This window comes from Portunus trituberculatus, chromosome 42 (genome assembly GCF_017591435.1).
Source record: "Portunus trituberculatus isolate SZX2019 chromosome 42, ASM1759143v1, whole genome shotgun sequence".
NCBI classification, from domain to species: domain Eukaryota; kingdom Metazoa; phylum Arthropoda; class Malacostraca; order Decapoda; family Portunidae; genus Portunus; species Portunus trituberculatus.
Window position 1 is genome coordinate 1,727,501 of NC_059296.1, and position 17,730 is coordinate 1,745,230.

The 17,730-nt window shown below is 41.5% G+C and overlaps 1 protein-coding gene and 1 non-coding gene across 7 annotated transcripts in view; one reads left to right on the top strand and one right to left on the bottom strand.

Moving 5' to 3' along the window:
- Window positions 1-17,730, top strand: part of LOC123517591 (lachesin-like) — a 338,020-nt gene that overhangs the window by 86,331 nt on the left and 233,959 nt on the right. The window lies entirely within an intron of this gene.
- Trnat-cgu lies at window positions 137-208 on the bottom strand. The gene has a single exon. It is a non-coding gene; the product is annotated as a tRNA-Thr (tRNA).

Below are 17,730 nucleotides of genomic sequence, written 5' to 3' on the forward strand. Positions count from 1 at the left end.
AAATATATTATCTGGTTAGAGTAAAATATCATCACCGGAATTAGATATTTCTTAACTCACCCCTCCTTCCCTTCCTCTCACCATTATTCAGGAGTCTTTTCATCATTTCATTGTGTTATTATGCATAAACAAGGGTTGCCCCCTGTGAGGTTTGAACTCACGACCCCTGGTTTACGAGACCAGTGCTCTACCACTGAGCTAAGGAGGCGGATGAAAAGATTAAAAACACTTCTCTTAATAACGTTCTTCCAGGATGTTGGGCTTAATCATTCTTCACATCCTTCCTTGCCTTCTTTTCTTTTTCCTTCCGTGTTTTATTATTTTTTCCCTCTCCTCCTTCTTGCCATCCCTACCTTCTTATCTTCTTACCCTTCTTACCTTCTTACTCTCTCTTCCTCGTGACCGTCCCTCGTCTCCGTAATGTCATTGAAGACGGATGACCAGCGGCACACATATGCTAGTTGAAGTTTCCTGCATAAATCTTGGGTCATTCACCGCCTAAACAGTTTGCGAAACCTTCCGTTAAGTTTTCAGAATCTTTTAATTTCTGTTTCTGGATAACCTTGACGCGCCACTAAATAACTGGACCTTCTTTTTCGCTTGGCAAGGGTGATGCTTCTGCTGCGTCTTCAATTCCTTCCTTGTCTAGGTCATTCCGCAGTGACTTCCAACTTCTTTGTGATAATTGATCGCATGGGATATTCTTAAACCGCGAATCCGTCCATTATCATCATCCCTCGCTCCGGGACGTGACACAGTAAGCACAGGTACTGTATATGTTCCAGTCACTCAGCTTCTGCTTATTTATGCACTTGTTGTTAGTATAGGTTTCTGCGAGTCTTGTTCTTATTCATGCCGCTTTGCTTTTATGGTGTTCTAGTGTCCTTGTCTTGGTGGCACATGTCACTCAAAGAAAGAGAGAGAGAGAGAGAGAGAGAGAGAGAGAGAGAGAGCGTGTATGTTGAAATACCGACACTAAACACTTCATTCACGCAATGTGGTGAATAAATATTTGCGTACAAATCATCCCAACTGGAGCTTTAAATCGCCCACAGCAATTTTTTGTTACGTATCCCTTACCTTCCTTGATTTCTATATTTAGGAGACCTACTTGCGGGCATCCTTCATGTTCTTTATGGCCCCACACTTCCCTCGTGCCTCAAATAACAAGGGAGAGGCATGGGAATAGCAATCAGCGGTGGCGCCATCAAACTGCTGTTCGCCTTCGACGTCAGCGGATAAACGTGTATATTATTCACTCCTGCAGAAAGATTCCCCTCCTCCACGATGTGTGGCGTTGGTGCAGAACAAACCAGCGGGGCGGCAAGCACACTCCAGAAATGCGCTTACAAACAAAACAAAAATTACCCCTAATGACAAAATAACGCCGGCGCCTCCTTCTCGCTGACACCTGTGAGTGGCGGCACGAATACCACAGCACGCCACCACCACCACCACCACCACCACCACCACCACTGCCATCACCACCACCATCACCACCACCACCACCACTCCACCACCACCACCACCACTACCATTATCATCACTTTTCTTATTATTATTGCCACTACCACCATTTCCACCAGCACCACCGCTACTTTCATCATAAACACACAAATCCCATTGCCACTAATAACATGATCACCACAATAGGCCGTCACTATAGATGGTCTTGCAACTACCACCACTACCACTATGATCACCACCACCGCCTCCACCACCACCCTTGTCTATAAAAGATCAGACGCACACGCACACTTGCACGCATAAAATGATGTAAGATTAAATTTCGTTGACTTACAGAAAGCTCTATCCGTAAAACGCTGCTCCCCCACAGCGAATCTTGATCACGCCACCTCCACCACCACCACCACCACCACCACCACCACCACCACCACACCAAAAAAAAAAAGCAGCGATATTAACGTATTCAAGCGTAAGAACGTCACATTTACTTGAACATTTGCAACTGGTGTCATCAATAATAAACCATCAAAGAATTATCACAACCATAATAATAAGAACCATAGTCCAAACTTAAAGATGAACAACAGAAACAACAACAACAACAACAACAACAACAACAACAACAACAACAACGGAAACCACTACCATCATCACAACCAGCAGTGATATTAACGTACACATTCAAAATATATAACCAGCACATGTTTCACTGTTTGAAACATGCATTTAACAAGATAAGATAAAGTTATTTTATGACCACTTTCAGCAATACTAAAGCATTTAATTTTGCATGTAGGAATTATACCAACAAAAACAAGCAACATTACCATTTCCACCACTACTACTACTACTACTACTACTACTACTACTACTACTACTACTACTACTACTACTACTACTACTACCACCTTATCCCCAGAAACATTACCACTAATCCACACACTTGTACATTGAACTTTACTTTTCCTTCGTTGCAGTAATGTTAATTCTTGTGGTGTTATAATATTCCATTCATTCGCTTATCCCCTAAAATTATAAAGGAAACGTCGTGAAATATCCACTTTTATATTGTAGTTGAAACCCAAAATTAGTCAAAACTGTTTAAACCCTTGAGTACCACTACACGTTTCCATATTCATTCTGCTTACTATTTTGTGATTCTGAACAGCTCCAGAAACTTATGTGGGAGATTGAAATAGTGAAGACTGTGACCATTAATTTCCTAACCTCCATAGACCCTTCCAAATGTCAATAAAATGGTCTAGTACACAAATCTCAATCTAAAAATGTGTTCCAGTATTAAAGGGATTAAACAAGTTAGAGCAGATGCAGTACTGTGTAACTAGTATTACATAACCTAACTTTACCTAACCTAACCTAACCTAGCTTTTAGTTCAGTCTAGTTTAAAGCAGCCTTGACTAATTCTGGAGTTTTAACTGTAAAAAAAAAAAAAAAAAAAAGCTGACTGAATTTTTAAACCAAGTAAGGTATATTGTCAAGAAATGATACCTTTTTATTATTTACGAAACTTCCGGGCCAGGGTGAGGAAGGCGGGAGGGAAGGTGACGCCGTTAATTCGTCGATGTATATGACCCGCCACCCACAGCCGCGCGGATCACTGTACTTACGTCAGGTGTTAATAGAGCAGGTAAAGCTGAGGTGTTCATTATGGGGCGAGGCGGCGGCAAGATTAATGGGAAGCCTTGGGTGGGATGTTGGAGGGAGTGGCTCGTGCGAGTAGGAGGAGCAGGATGAAGGAGGAAGGGATGCGGTGGCTAGAGGAGTGGGAGGTGAACAGTAGATGTAAGTTCCTTTAAATGCTGGAAAGGTAAAAGAATAAGTTGTAACCTCTTTGTACATTATCGGGTGTTCGTGTAGGATTCCACTGCAGGACAAAGGCATCCACGCTTTTCTGTCTGCTGTCCGTCTGTTCCAAGTCACCTCAGGAAAGTTTCTCATCCCTCCATTACCTCTGCATGTATTTATTTCATTTACCTAATTACTGCATAAATAATGTAACAACAGAAAGTTGAGAGTTACAGTGTAAAATGAATGTCGTGACTGCTGACATTTCGCTTCGTATATTATTTTCAATAAGAGAAATGTCCATTTGTGAGAATTACAATGGTAGTGATGACAGTGATTATGAGAAGTTTGATAATGATAATAGTAATGATAATAATAATAATAATAATAATAATATTATTATATATTATTATTATTATTATTATTATTATTACTATCATTATTATTATTATTATTATTATTATTCTTATTATTATCTTTATCATTATTATTATTATTATTATTATTATTATTATTATTATTATTATTATTATTATTATTATTATCATCATCATTATCATCATTATTATTGTTGTTGTTATTAAAGTAATCATTAACATTATTATTAATGACTACAACAAAAACGATGACAACAATTAAATCTGTTAGCAAAACAGAGTGAGGAGTTCATGAAAAATTACGCATTTATTTGTGCATTGCATTAATAAATTTAACATCTGATCTCAATGTTTTTCAAATAATTTGAAAAAAATGCATATATTTCAGTAATCAATCGCCACCATCAGTCCGCCACCACCACCACCACTTCTGTCATGTACTTTCCCTCGAAGGTAATCAGGAAGGACGTGGACGTATGTACGTATAATTTTTGAGAATAAAGTTTCAAAGAGTCCCAGGTAAAGGTAAAGAAGGTTGTTTGGTACGTGCCTGGGTGGTGGAAGCGAGGATGTGGTGGGCTGGCTAGTGTGTGGAGCAAGAGTTGGGCTAAGTCGGGCGAGGTGGTGGAGGGTGGAGGCAGGAGGGGCTGCAGCCTATGGAACACCCACGAGGCCTTGTCCGTGTTGATTTAGCGTGACTTGGTGAGGCGTTAACGAGGAGTGATGGCAGTACCGCCCGATGCAGCGTGGCCTAGGGGAGCAAAAACTGTGAGCTGCTCGGAGCCACCAGGTGCCGTGGTAGTAGAAAAATATGACTATAGTTTTATGAAGTTCGATTATTTGTTATCCTTCACTCGTATTCACTTGTATGAGATTACGTGCATACAAATGTTTACCTGAGTGAAGAAAAGGAGAAAAATGTTAGTGATAGCCTTTGCTTGTTTCAAGACATTTGTCCCAGACTTTTAGCTAACTCTGCTAACCTTTTAGAAAATTGGCGATCAAGTGGGCCTTTTTTTTGTGTATTTTTTGTTGCCATTGGCCAGCTTCCCTCTTCCATAAAAAAAGTAATATAATCCGAAGGCCATCATGATCCAGAACTTGAAATAGATAGAAATAGATAAACATTAGAGAAAAATTGTGCAGGAAAGAAAGATCGATCTGGCCTAAAAATGAGGCAACAATCCGCGAGGGGTGTTTGGAGCGTGGGGTGAGCTGTGAGGCGACGAGGCGACACCAAACGTTTTGGAGAATATGCGATCATAACATTGTCCTGCTCGCTTTTGTTCAACTGGATGAAAATGCGTGAGGAGGCGACAGTGTTTTACAGCTTCGATTTGCTGTTCTCTGGGTAGTAAGAGAATCAGTGAAGCAGTGGTGGTGTGCTTGATGTTGATGAAATCAGGATGTGCTGCCGTAACATTAGTGATACTCCTTCTGTTCTGGGCATGTAGAAGCAGGTGGTAATGAAATGGTAGTCTTTCGAGGTTTATAAAGTAATGGTGATCTTTGCACAATAAAAGTGATATTTTCCTTCGAGTGGTTGTGGAGAAATGATGAATCTTTACTTAGGAGGATTGTGTCTTTGGTGTTGGGAGTATACAAGAACAGTTGTGATATTTGGTTCTTGGAATGATCATGGAAAAATGTTCTAGCTTTAAATTCCAGGTATTTTATAAATCTGGTAATATTTTTCTTCTGTTTTCGGTATGAAACAGTCCAAGTATTGTTGCTGTTGTTGGTTCAAGGGAAAGTATAAGAGCACAAATGTTATTATACTTACTTGAAAGGAAATATGGAAAAGCTATTTTATTGTGTTTTGGCCTGTAAATATAGAGTAATACTGTCATTTCTGATATAGAATGGAGGAGAGCAGCGCCACCTGTTTTTCACTGGGATTGACCAGTTCTGTTTGATAGGCAATGATTGTATTAATATACGATTGTCCCTTGGTAATAAATTATGTATTTATATTTACATATTACCAAACAGCATCCTGAAGTATTATTTATTGTGATCGTTATTGTGGATCAAGAGAGAGAGAGAGAGAGAGAGAGTGTGTGTGTGTGTGTGTGTGTGTGTGTGTGTGTGTGTGTGTGTGTGTGTGTGTGTGTGTGTGTGTGTGTGTGTGTGCGTGTGTTCACCTAAAGAAGGGCTGTAGGTGGCATGCAGCGCCACCACTTGGGGGGTGATGGAGGGAGGGGAGTGGCGGCGTGGCATCAGGTGCGGCATAACTTTCTCCGTGAGAAAAGTTTTGCCATGGTGAGCTGCTTCACAAATCACAGGGATATTTTGCATGTGTTTCAATAAATGTAAATAAATTGTATATAATATTTAGACATAAGGATGAATATAAATAGGAGGAGGCAGACAGCGAGCGTCGATAAGGAACCTCTAAGTGTCACCGTATCGCTGCCATTATCGGCACTAAATTTGAACTTGGTGCGCGCCATAACTTAAGGTGTCAAATGAACGCCGGAAAAGTTTAGGAAGTCAGACGGGAATCACTCGCGTCGCTAATGGGTATTGGTTACACTGCCGCCTGCGAGGAGCGCCTCCCCCGCCGCCGTGCTAACTTTGCCGCCGCGCCGGTGTTGAGTTGCCCGAGTCGCACTCATTCTTGCTTCGCCAGAAATATGGAGATCATCAGAATTTTCAGCAAAAGTTTTGCCGTCACCACGTCTCTCTCCCCCTCTCCCTTTCCCTTCCTTTGGTTCGGGGACAACTAGGAACCGCACATCCCTAGAGGCACCAGGTGTCCCCAGCTGCATCCCGAGCGATCACTGCTGTAAAGCAAGTATTTGTAACTGAAACACGAAGCTGCCAGTGACAACGCAGCAGAGTGACCTGCAAAACTAAACATGAAATATTATTTGTCGGATACGACCATGCAGCAGCAGCAGATAGAATGGGTGAGTGGTAAACACTTTGGTCTTTGTCCTCACTGTTGTCACTCGCCAGTCTGTGGCCGTGCCACGCACACGAACAATAGGCTTTTTGTGTGTGAAGAAAGAGATAGAGTTCCCTACCATAAAGAAAGGGTAGGGCGAGATTATTTTGACTTTGTAGGTGTTCAATGTCGATGAGTGAAGGTGCGAGTCTCTAATTATCCCTGAATGATGGCCAGTCAAGGCACCACGGTGCACCGCTGCGATCACCTGCTATAAAAACATTGTGTGTTTTTTCATCGCTTCATTTCACGACCACTACCTGGACCTCCTGCTTCCCTCGTGTCACCGACACTGGCCGCGGCACGGAACACGCCACACCCCTGGCAGATAGCAAACTCAGGTTACTGAGGCAAGTCAAACATCTTACCCTCGTTTCCTCAGAATACCGGCTAGAAACAACCATTTCGCCGATAGGCTTTACATTCTATCAGCTAACTTGCAAGAAAAAAAAACAGACGTGTTTGTTCTTTCTTTTTAGTTGGATTTCTCAAAGTTACCACCTGAACAAGTGCGATTGGAACTTAAAATGCCAGCGTTCGAGGAATGTGCTGATCATGCAGAGGATGAAGACAGTAACACTCCTTCCGCCACTCTTTCCTGGACTGAGAGATGAGGAAGAAAATTATTTGTATCGACTTGACTTCACGCTGGTGGCTGTTAAGTGGTTGCTGCACGCTACACTTACTTCCATGGTTATTCAGGATTTTTTTCCCTCCATGTTGCCTTTACTTAGTGTGACTTTTTTTTCCAACACATGCTCTCCCCCCGCGCTGTCTGGAATCTCATCAGGATTGTACAGCCGGCAGTCCCGAGTTTTTAATTCAAGTTGTCTGTCATGTCTTATTACACTGGCCTTTGTTTTCTGCCCGAATACTATTGCGCGTGTTACGTAACATAATGCATAACTTTTTGTTATGCTGTTTATTAGAGGTTATTTATCTACAAAATCTTACTCAGGTTATATTATCTGCACGAAGTTAATGGAGAACAATTAAAAAAAAAAATGTGTGTGTATATATATATATATATATATATATATATATATATATATATATATATATATATATATATATATATATATATATATATATATATATATATATATATATATATATATATATATATATATATATATATATATATATATATATATATATATATATATATATATATATATATATATATATATATATATATATATATATATATATATATATATATATATATATATATATATATATATATATATATATATATATATATATATATATATATATATATATATATATATATATATATATATATATATATATATATATATATATATATATATATATATATATATATATATATATATATATATATATATATATATATATATATATATATATATATATATATATATATATATATATATATATATATATATATATATATATATATATATATATATATATATATATATATATATATATATATATATATATATATATATATATATATATATATATATATATATATATATATTTTACACCGTTTGTGAAATTGCCCATTTCATGAAATGGGCAAACCCAATTCATGAAATGAACCTAACTAACCTAACCTGACCTGACCTGACCTAACCTAACCTAACCATTTCATGAAATGGCCTCCATTGCACATTTCATGAATTGGGTTAGGTTAGGTTAGCTTTGTTTAGGTTAGGTTAGGTTAGGTTAGGATAGGGTTAGGTTAGGTTAGGTTAGGTTAGGTTCATTTCATGAATTGGGTTTGCCCATTTCATGAAATGGGCAATTTCACAAACGGGTAATATATATATATATATATATATATATATATATATATATATATATATATATATATATATATATATATATATATATATATATATATATATATATATATATATACACACACACACACACACACACACACACACACACACACACACACACACACACACCGATAAGCGGTAAGCGGCGAGGCAAATGGGCAAGCCTCTTAATGTGTGGCCCCTGTTCACCTAGCAGTAAATAGGTACGGGATGTAACTGGAGGGGTTGTGGCCTCGCTTTCCCGGTGTGTGGAGTGTGCTGATGTGGTTTCAGTCCTACCCGAAGATCGGTCTATGAGCTCTGAGCTCGCTCCGTAATGGGGAAGACTGGCTGGGTGACCAGCAGACGACCGAGGTGAATTACACACACACACACACACACACACACACACACACACACTGTTACGTTCACCGGTTAAACTGGTAAGATTGGCATCGGAGAGCCGGTGAACAATAACAATAAAAAAAAACACTGCAGGTTCAACTGGTGAGGAAATGCAAAAGGGGGTCACTTTAAAAAGCTACTTTAATAACCCATAATGAAATTGACACATATATAACAAGAAACATGAAACACAGATATATAACATGAAACACAGGAAAATGACATACACATATACATATAACACAGTAATAAATACAACAATAAAGAACCCAACTTAATACCTAACAATAATCCTAATCCTATATAGAGGCAATGTGGAAAACACGGACGAGGGAAGTGATACTTATGCGGTGTCGCAGTGGTGAAATGCTGGGTGATGGTTGATCCCACGGCAGAACCAAGAGGCGTTGTGTTCACTGGTTGAGGCTTGGATCTCAACTGCCAATCCAGAAAACCAAGAGCTGGCTCAACACTTTCGGTTGAGTCGAAAGGGCCGCGTGAATCCAACTTCGGGACAGTAGCCGGGCTTCATGAAACGGTGACGTGGAAGGTTCACGAGACGGTGGCGTGGAAGGTTCACGAGACGGTGACGTGGAAGGGAGGCGGAGAGGTGGCGAACGAGGTAACAAGCGGAGGAGGTGATGGTAGTAATGCATGTTACGGGCGGGCCGTAACATTTCCTCCCCCCTAAGACCTCCGTAATGGGCTCATGAAGGAGGTGAGACGGGAGATCTTGATAAGGCGTCGGCGATGATGTTGTCCACCCCACCACCAGACACAGCACCTCGCAAAGGAAGAACCTGCAGAAGCTTGAAGCGCACATCGGAGGAGACGATGACGAGGAGGCGATACACGAGCCAGACAGCGGTGATGGTGGTGAGAGAGACCAGCCAGAACCAGATGAAAATGTAGATCTTCTCGTTGATGATGTTAACCGCCAGCACACACATGGTGTCGTGGGTCTCGATGGTTCCCGAAGGGCCGAACTTCCTGAAGGTGCACTTGGTGACTCTGGGGAAGATGCGTGTCATGGGATCGATGCGCTTCTCGGGGTCCATGTCAGGGAAGTTGATGACCTCCGTGCCGTAGGTGAGGAAGGTGCCGCCCAGGAACAGGTCGGTGAAGTAGATGTTGCCCTCCAAGTCCTGAGTTATGTAATTTATAGCCCTCTGGAAGGTGGCGGGAGCATTAGACACGCAAAGGGCATCACTTGGTATTGGTATAGTCCGAAGGGAGTGATGAAGGCGGATATTATTTGGGCCTCGTCCGAGAGGGGAATCTGGTAGTAACCTTTAAGCAAGTCTATAGTGGTTACAAATTTGGCTACTCCTATACTATCTATAAGGTCCTCTATCAAGGGCAATGGGTAGGAGTCTGGCAATAACTTTTAAGATCAGACTGTTGTGAAGGTGTTAAGGAAAGAAACACCTCATCAAGGTTGGACATGATTTGGCTGTTTGAGGGGCGTCCTTTAGGTGACAAGAAGAGGAATTCGATGTCGGACTCTTCCTCGGGGGGCACAGGACCAGACTCCTTTCCTATCAGACATACAGGTACAGCGCGAGACAAGTCGTCCTCTGGTTCTCTGGAGTGGTAAGGTTTCATTAGATTAATATGAACAAGTTGGGAATCCTTACGACGGTCAGGAGTGTGGACCACATAATTTAATGGACTTAGTTTTTGAGCCACAACATAAGGTCCCATGAACTTACTGTGAAGAGCATTGCCTGGAGTGGGGAGAAAAAGTAAAACCTTGTCTCCTGGTTTGAAACTTCTCATGACAGATTTGGGAAGAGAATTCTGTTGCATTTTAGTTTGAGATTTGAGGAAGTTTGATTTAGCAAAAGATCTGACTTCACTGATTTTATTCTTAAGGTTACTGATGTAGTCAGACACACTGGGGCTTGAAGGAGTATTTTGAGTAAACCATTGATCCTTTAATATTTTGAGAGGCCCCCTGATCTGTCTACCATAGAGTAATTCAAAAGGGAGTAACCTAAAGAATCTTGAGGAGATTCTCTTAAAGCGAAGAGAAGGAAAGAAATACTTTCATCCCAGTCTCCTTGATGCTCCAAGCAATACTTCTTCATCATGGATTTTAATGTTTGGTGAAACCGCTCCAGACAGCCTTGGGATTGGGGTGGTAAGCCGAGGAGGTAACATGGTCGATGTTTAGCTCATTCACTATCTGTTGGAAAAAATGGCTAGTGAAATTGCTACCCTTGTCAGACTGAATTTGTTTTGGAATTCCTACCGAGGTGAAAAAATGTATTAGATGTTTTACAATGGTCTTTGATGTGATGTTCTTAAGAGGGAATGCTTCAGGGTACCTGGTAGTGGGATCCATGAGGGTTAACAAATACTGATTCCCTCGTTTGGTTTTGGGTAAGGGCCCTACGCAGTCTAGTATGATCTTTTCGAAGGGCTCCGTCTGAACTGGAATAGGCGTCAGAGGAGCTGGCACAAGGCGTTCGTTAGGCTTACCCACAACTTGACATATGTGACATGTTTTTACATAGTGTGACACATCCTTTTTCATTCCTGGCCAAAAAAATGTTGAAGAGCCTTCTTGTAGGTTTTTTGGATGCCTAGATGACCTGACAATCCATCATGAGCTAGTTCTATAATGGCTGGTCTTACAGACAAGGGATGACAACTTGATGTGTTTCTGACCAGGTGTCTAGTTGTTTCAGTTCAGGAGGTCTGTAGGCACGCATCAGGACTCCTTCCTGATAATAAAAACAAGGCAATTTAGACATATCCTTTGTCTCACTGGCCACATGTCTGATCTTAGCCAAAGTGAGATCCTGTTCCTGAGCATTAATCAAATTCTCCTTTGAAATGATGTCATTATACAAGTTGTCAGTAGAGGCAATCATTGGTGGAGGAGGTGATGAAAGGGCAGGGGACTTGGACTGAGACCTGGTGACTGCACACACTGGGAAGAAGTGAGGGATGTTTCGTCCAGGGTCTTAGTGGGACTTTCTGTTAAGGGAGAATCAAGAACAATTAAGTTTGGAACAGCCAAGTTACCCGCAAGATCATTACCCAGTACAAGATGTACCCCGGTACTGGCAGTTCACCAGGTTTAATGGCTACCTCAACCTCTCCTGAAATGAACGGGCACTGTAAGCTAATATTAGCCAAGGATAGGAGAGCTGTGATTCGAGACCTGTAAGGATCACCTTCTCCCCAGTGAAAGCCTGTTTGATGTTAGGGATGACATCTTCCCTTAAGATGGATTGGGCAGCACCTGTATCACGCAGAACCTTGATATTTATTGCCTTGTCTTTACCATCAGTCAGGGACACTTTACCTTGATACATGTACGAGTCATAAAGTTCTAGAGGAGAGTTGACAGGGTTAGCTAGGGCCACTGGTTTCTTGTTCTCAAATGTGTTAGGTCTAGGGGCCACAAAAGAAAATTGACGTTGAGAACCCTTGCAATTTGGGTGTCTACATTTCTGGATCGTGTGACCTGGCTTCTTACAGTATGTACACCAGGGGGAATTATATGCATTTGGCGAGAATCCGGTTGGCTTACCACCCGCGCCCCAAAACCTTCCCCAAAGGAGGACCTAACATTAGACAGTGAACCACGACCTCTACTACCCAGGGATCCCATCAACAAAGCAAACGCATCAGCCACTTTAGCGGCAGACATAAGATCACTCTCTCCCGTTCTTCCACATGCCTCAGAATATTAAATGGTAACTTGTTCTTCCATTCTTCCAGGACCATTAGATTGAGCAACTCCGAAAAGGTGGTAATGTTAAGGGCGGCTAACCATTTCTTAAATTGTCTTAGTTTCTCACTAGCGAATTCAACATAGGTGTGAGACTCTGGTTTCACATACTTTCGAAACTGCTGTCTGTATCCATCAGAAGTGATAGAGTAGGCGTCTAGAATGTTACCTTTGATCTCTTCATATTCTACCTCATCACTAAGGCCGTTGTATACCCTATAAGCTTTTCCTACTAGCTTAGGGACAAGGAGAGACACCCACTGATCCTTGGGCCATTTATTCCTATGAGCAATGCTCTCAAAAGCGCGAAATGACCCGTCAACATCAGATTCATCAAAAGGGGGAACTAGCGGAGCAGCTGTAGCAGGATTAAAGCTTGCTAACTGTTTCTTTATATCTATTTCTTCCCTCTAAACTTAGCGTCATTTCGTAGGGCTAACTCCTGAATTTCTAACTCTTTCTCCTGCCTTCTAAGTTGTAACTGAAATTCTCTCTCTTCTTTCTTTTCCTGTAATTCTCTCTTCTCTTTCTGCCTGTAGTTGCATTTCTTTTGCTTCTTTTTCTGCCTGTAGTTGCATTTGTTTTCATGCATCCGGTATTCTAGTTTAAGCTTCTCAATTTCCCATTGACTTATCCTACTCTTATCCTGTTCTTCCTGGGGACTGTGTATTATAGTCCTCGTAGAGGCTGACATGGGAGTTAACTCTTCTATGGCATTTCCTAGCAACTGACCTTCTTGCACTAGATGTTCAACAACTACATTCTTAATGACCTCTTTAGTCATCTGAGACGTGATGGGAACATCAAAATGTTTAGCGATGGCTTTCCATTGGTCCTTCTTTATATTAGCATATTTAAGTTGTTCCAGAGAAGGGTCGGCACAAAAATCTTCAACGTTAAACTGAGCGGAAGCCATATTAAATAGATGTTAAACCACAACAAAAAAAATGATAAGCGAATTACTTAAGTGAGGAACTTGGCAGAGTGATAATAAAGGCAACCTTGGAAATTACCTAGATTATACTTAAGTAAACACTTATGAGTACAATCACTAATGAGGGGTAAACTAGAGAGTTACGGCATTAAGAGGGATCCGGATTACTCTAGTTACGAGACTTGAGAGTGAGGAGCGAATTGTACTGAGACTTGTTATTGATAAGGAGGCGGATTAGTCTGAGAGACTAGTTAAAATGGCCGATTCTAACTAGCGAGAAAAATGATCCGCGAAGTGAGGGCATTGAGGGTTCGCATGAACATATGATGATCCCAACACTTGGATAACACTTATTACACACCTGCCTATGTGCAAAAACTAGAGATAAGTGCTATCGGTGAACACGCCTTTCTACCTGGTTTCCTGCTCTACCACTGCTATGCGATACCAATGAAAGTCACGAAGCACGTTTAACCCAAAAGGAGCCACTTGAACGCACAAAGGTAAATTTAAACCACACGCAGAGTAAGTCACAGAAAAAAACACATCAGAGTCACAACACCACAGAAACACAAGCAATCACAGAAAAAAGTCACTGGAAAAATGGAACACTGAACATGGGTTATAATGGTCCTGTCACGGTCGCCAATTGTTACGTTCACCGGTTAAACTGGTAAGATTGGCATCGGAGAGCCGGTGAACAATAACAATAAAAAAAACACTGCAGGTTCAACTGGTGAGGAAATGCAAAAGGGGTCACTTTAAAAGCTACTTTAATAACCCATAATGAAATTGACACATATATAACAAGAAACATGAAACACAGATATATAACATGAAACACAGGAAAATGACATACACATATACATATAACACAGTAATAAATACAACAATAAAGAACCCAACTTAATACCTAACAATAATCCTAATCCTATATAGAGGCAATGTGGAAAACACGGACGAGGGAAGTGATACTTATGCGGTGTCGCAGTGGTGAAATGCTGGGTGATGGTTGATCCCACGGCAGAACCAAGAGGCGTTGTGTTCACTGGTTGAGGCTTGGATCTCAACTGCCAATCCAGAAAACCAAGAGCTGGCTCAACACTTTCGGTTGAGTCGAAAGGGGCCGCGTGAATCCAACTTCGGGACAGTAGCCGGGCTTCATGAAACGGTGACGTGGAAGGTTCACGAGACGGTGGCGTGGAAGGTTCACGAGACGGTGACGTGGAAGGGAGGCGGAGAGGTGGCGAACGAGGTAACAAGCGGAGGAGGTGATGGTAGTAATGCATGTTACGGGCGGGCCGTAACACACACACACACACACACACACACACACACACACACACACACACACACACACATATATATATATATATATATATATATATATATATATATATATATATATATATATATATATATATATATATATATATATATATATATATATATATATATATATATATATATATATATATATATATATATATGCTAGACTGATATAGAAATCTAATAGTTAAATGAGTTCTGTAAGACGTTCTTTGAAAGACCGGCGGCCCTTGACATCTTGAGCTGTAATAGGTGTCAGTGTGCAGCGACAGAAGTGTTTCCATGAAGTGTTCTGCTCAGACGCCAGACGCCGCTGTGACGAGGCTTGCTTTCTGAATGACTCTATGGATGACATTCACCTTTGTTTTGTCACACTGGTCACTCACCATGAAATTCAAAATTAAAATTCTCTCTCTCTCTCTCTCTCTCTCTCTCTCTCTCTCTCTCTCTCTCTCTCTCTCTCTCTCTCTCTCTCTCTCTCTCTCTCTCTCTCTCTCTCTCTCTCTCTCTCTCTCTCTCTCTCTCTCTCTCTCTCTCTCTCTCTCTCTCTCTCTCTCTCTCTCTCTCTCTCTCTCTCTCTCTCTCTCTCTCTCTCTCTCTCTCTCTCTCTCTCTCTCTCTCTCTCTCTCTCTCTCTCGGGTGTGTGTAAGCTATATATGTGACGGGGCTGTTTCTTGCTCTCACTGGTATTCATATATTCAGTCGCTCTCACTCTTCCTCCACTGCCCTTTCAGCCCCTCGCTCACCCATGCCTGCAGCTTTATGGAAACATGAGCCAATCCGTAATAGTTCCTCTTCACTTTTCCCCCATCACACCTTTTCGCTCGTGAGGCAGAAATACAATATGTCTGCAAGTGATATCGTCAGAGGGAGCGGGGTAGGCTGCGGGGATCGCGTACACCAAGTGTCAAGTTTGTTGTGAAAAATTAATAATGAAAATAAAAGAAAAGGAGGAAAAATAGATCTAGTTTTAAAAGTAGTAGTCTAATTGGCATACAACCCTATGTTCCCTTTGTCAGGTGTGTGTGTGTGTGTGTGTGTGTGTGTGTGTGTTTGTGTTAGGGTGAGTAGATGGGTGTGTGTGTTAATTTAGTCAGTCTCTTCACATAAACAAGAATAATTACTTCACTCATACGGACGAGGATTATCCCACTGTGATACAAGTTAAGGGAGACATAATCACGTGCAGGGGAGTAGCAAGTAATATGTCTGTTGTCCGGAAGGCAGGGTGGACAGGGCGACCGTGCGCAAAGAGAGAGAGAGAGAGAGAGAGAGAGAGAGAGAGAGAGAGAGAGAGAGAGAGAGTAGAGTGACAGGAAGGTAAATAACGTTGTGCACAGTAGTATGTTGAGTGAGCTTGAGACCGCTATGTCAAGGTGTGTGTTCTTGTTTAAACCGTGATATGAAGGAAAAAAAAGGCTAAATGCAGTAGAATTATGGGGAAGCTGTGAGGGGAAGAGGGGAGTGGGTGTAGTTGGGAGATGTGGGCGGTACTTTTTATGCAATCTTTACAGCTGAGAAAACTGCTTAAACCCGCTCCGCTTTAATAACAGTGACACGTAAACGGTGAATCAGTACTCCGTCGTTTCCTACACATGAATGACTTTTAACATTAGCAGGAAAGCTCTCCCATGACGGTCTTTAAACACATCATACACACATCAAATGGGCAAATCACGAGGGCAACACCGCTCGCTCACATGCATCACCACCGCCCTCCGCCACTCAGACGAGGACTTCTAAATCACAAATGGTCTGGAGCAGCAAATTTACATGTTGTTCCTCACTTTATTAGAAAAGACGTATTGAATTCAGAGAGAGAGAGAGAGAGAGAGAGAGAGAGAGAGAGAGAGAGAGAGAGAGAGAGAGAGAGAGAGAGAAATGAAAGGTGTACATCTGATAGGAGGTGCAATAATATGAAAGTGACAGGGACGTGAAGCAGTTTTGTTCGTGTTGATAGGCGACAGGTGCACAAATCTGCCGGTGGTGTGCCTGGACAGAGGGTGAGTGAGCCTTGAGTTGCGAGACAGCATGGGCGATTATACATAAGGCCTTGGAGGAAAAGAAAATAACCTGCACATGAATGAAGGAATATGGATCTGTTTGAGTGGAAGAATCAAAGTGAGTTAATTTAATTGCAAGAAAGGGAGGCTCGTACATGAAAGGCAGTGGGAGAGAAAGCGTTTGTTGGCCGGATGATGCGTGGGTCGGAAAATATTGAAACTATGAAAATGCTGAGTCATGAACACCGACTCACTATGTAGATTGTACATGATTAAAGAAATTACATTGGCACAAGCTTGCGGCAACATTGAAGGAGGGCTGTTGTTACGTAATACCTTCGCCTATCATTTTCAGTAAAAGAGCCAAGTGACAGTGTGTGTTGCTTGTTACGTAAGTGAAGTTATTGAGAATTGTAAAACTACGGAAGTTAATGTAAGCTTGTGATGACAAAAAGAGAGACGTGGCAGGTTGTAATGTGTGATGATGCGCGACCATGTGTTCAGTACAATATGCACATTCCATCATTCTCCTCGTTCTTTTATATAATTTCCTTGCAAGTTAATTGAGTGCCAGAAACACATTAGTGGATGAAGGACAGCCTACCAACATGAGACTACCAGCGACAACTCTCCTCGAGCATCACTTAGCAGCGAAACCTATTGGGTGGCCAGACAAATAGTTGTCATTAAAAGCCGGAAACTTGGCGGGACGGTGGGGAGGAAGTGGCCAACTGTGGCTCAACTCGCAGTAACTTGGCCAAACTTGCAACAAAGTGGCAACTGTTCGGGAGTGTCTGCTTAACAACTTAATTGTTTGACCCCCATTTGCATAATGTGTTAAGTGAATGATGTTTATATGTTTATCTTTGAGGCTACAGCAAGAAGCCGTCCGCGCTGCC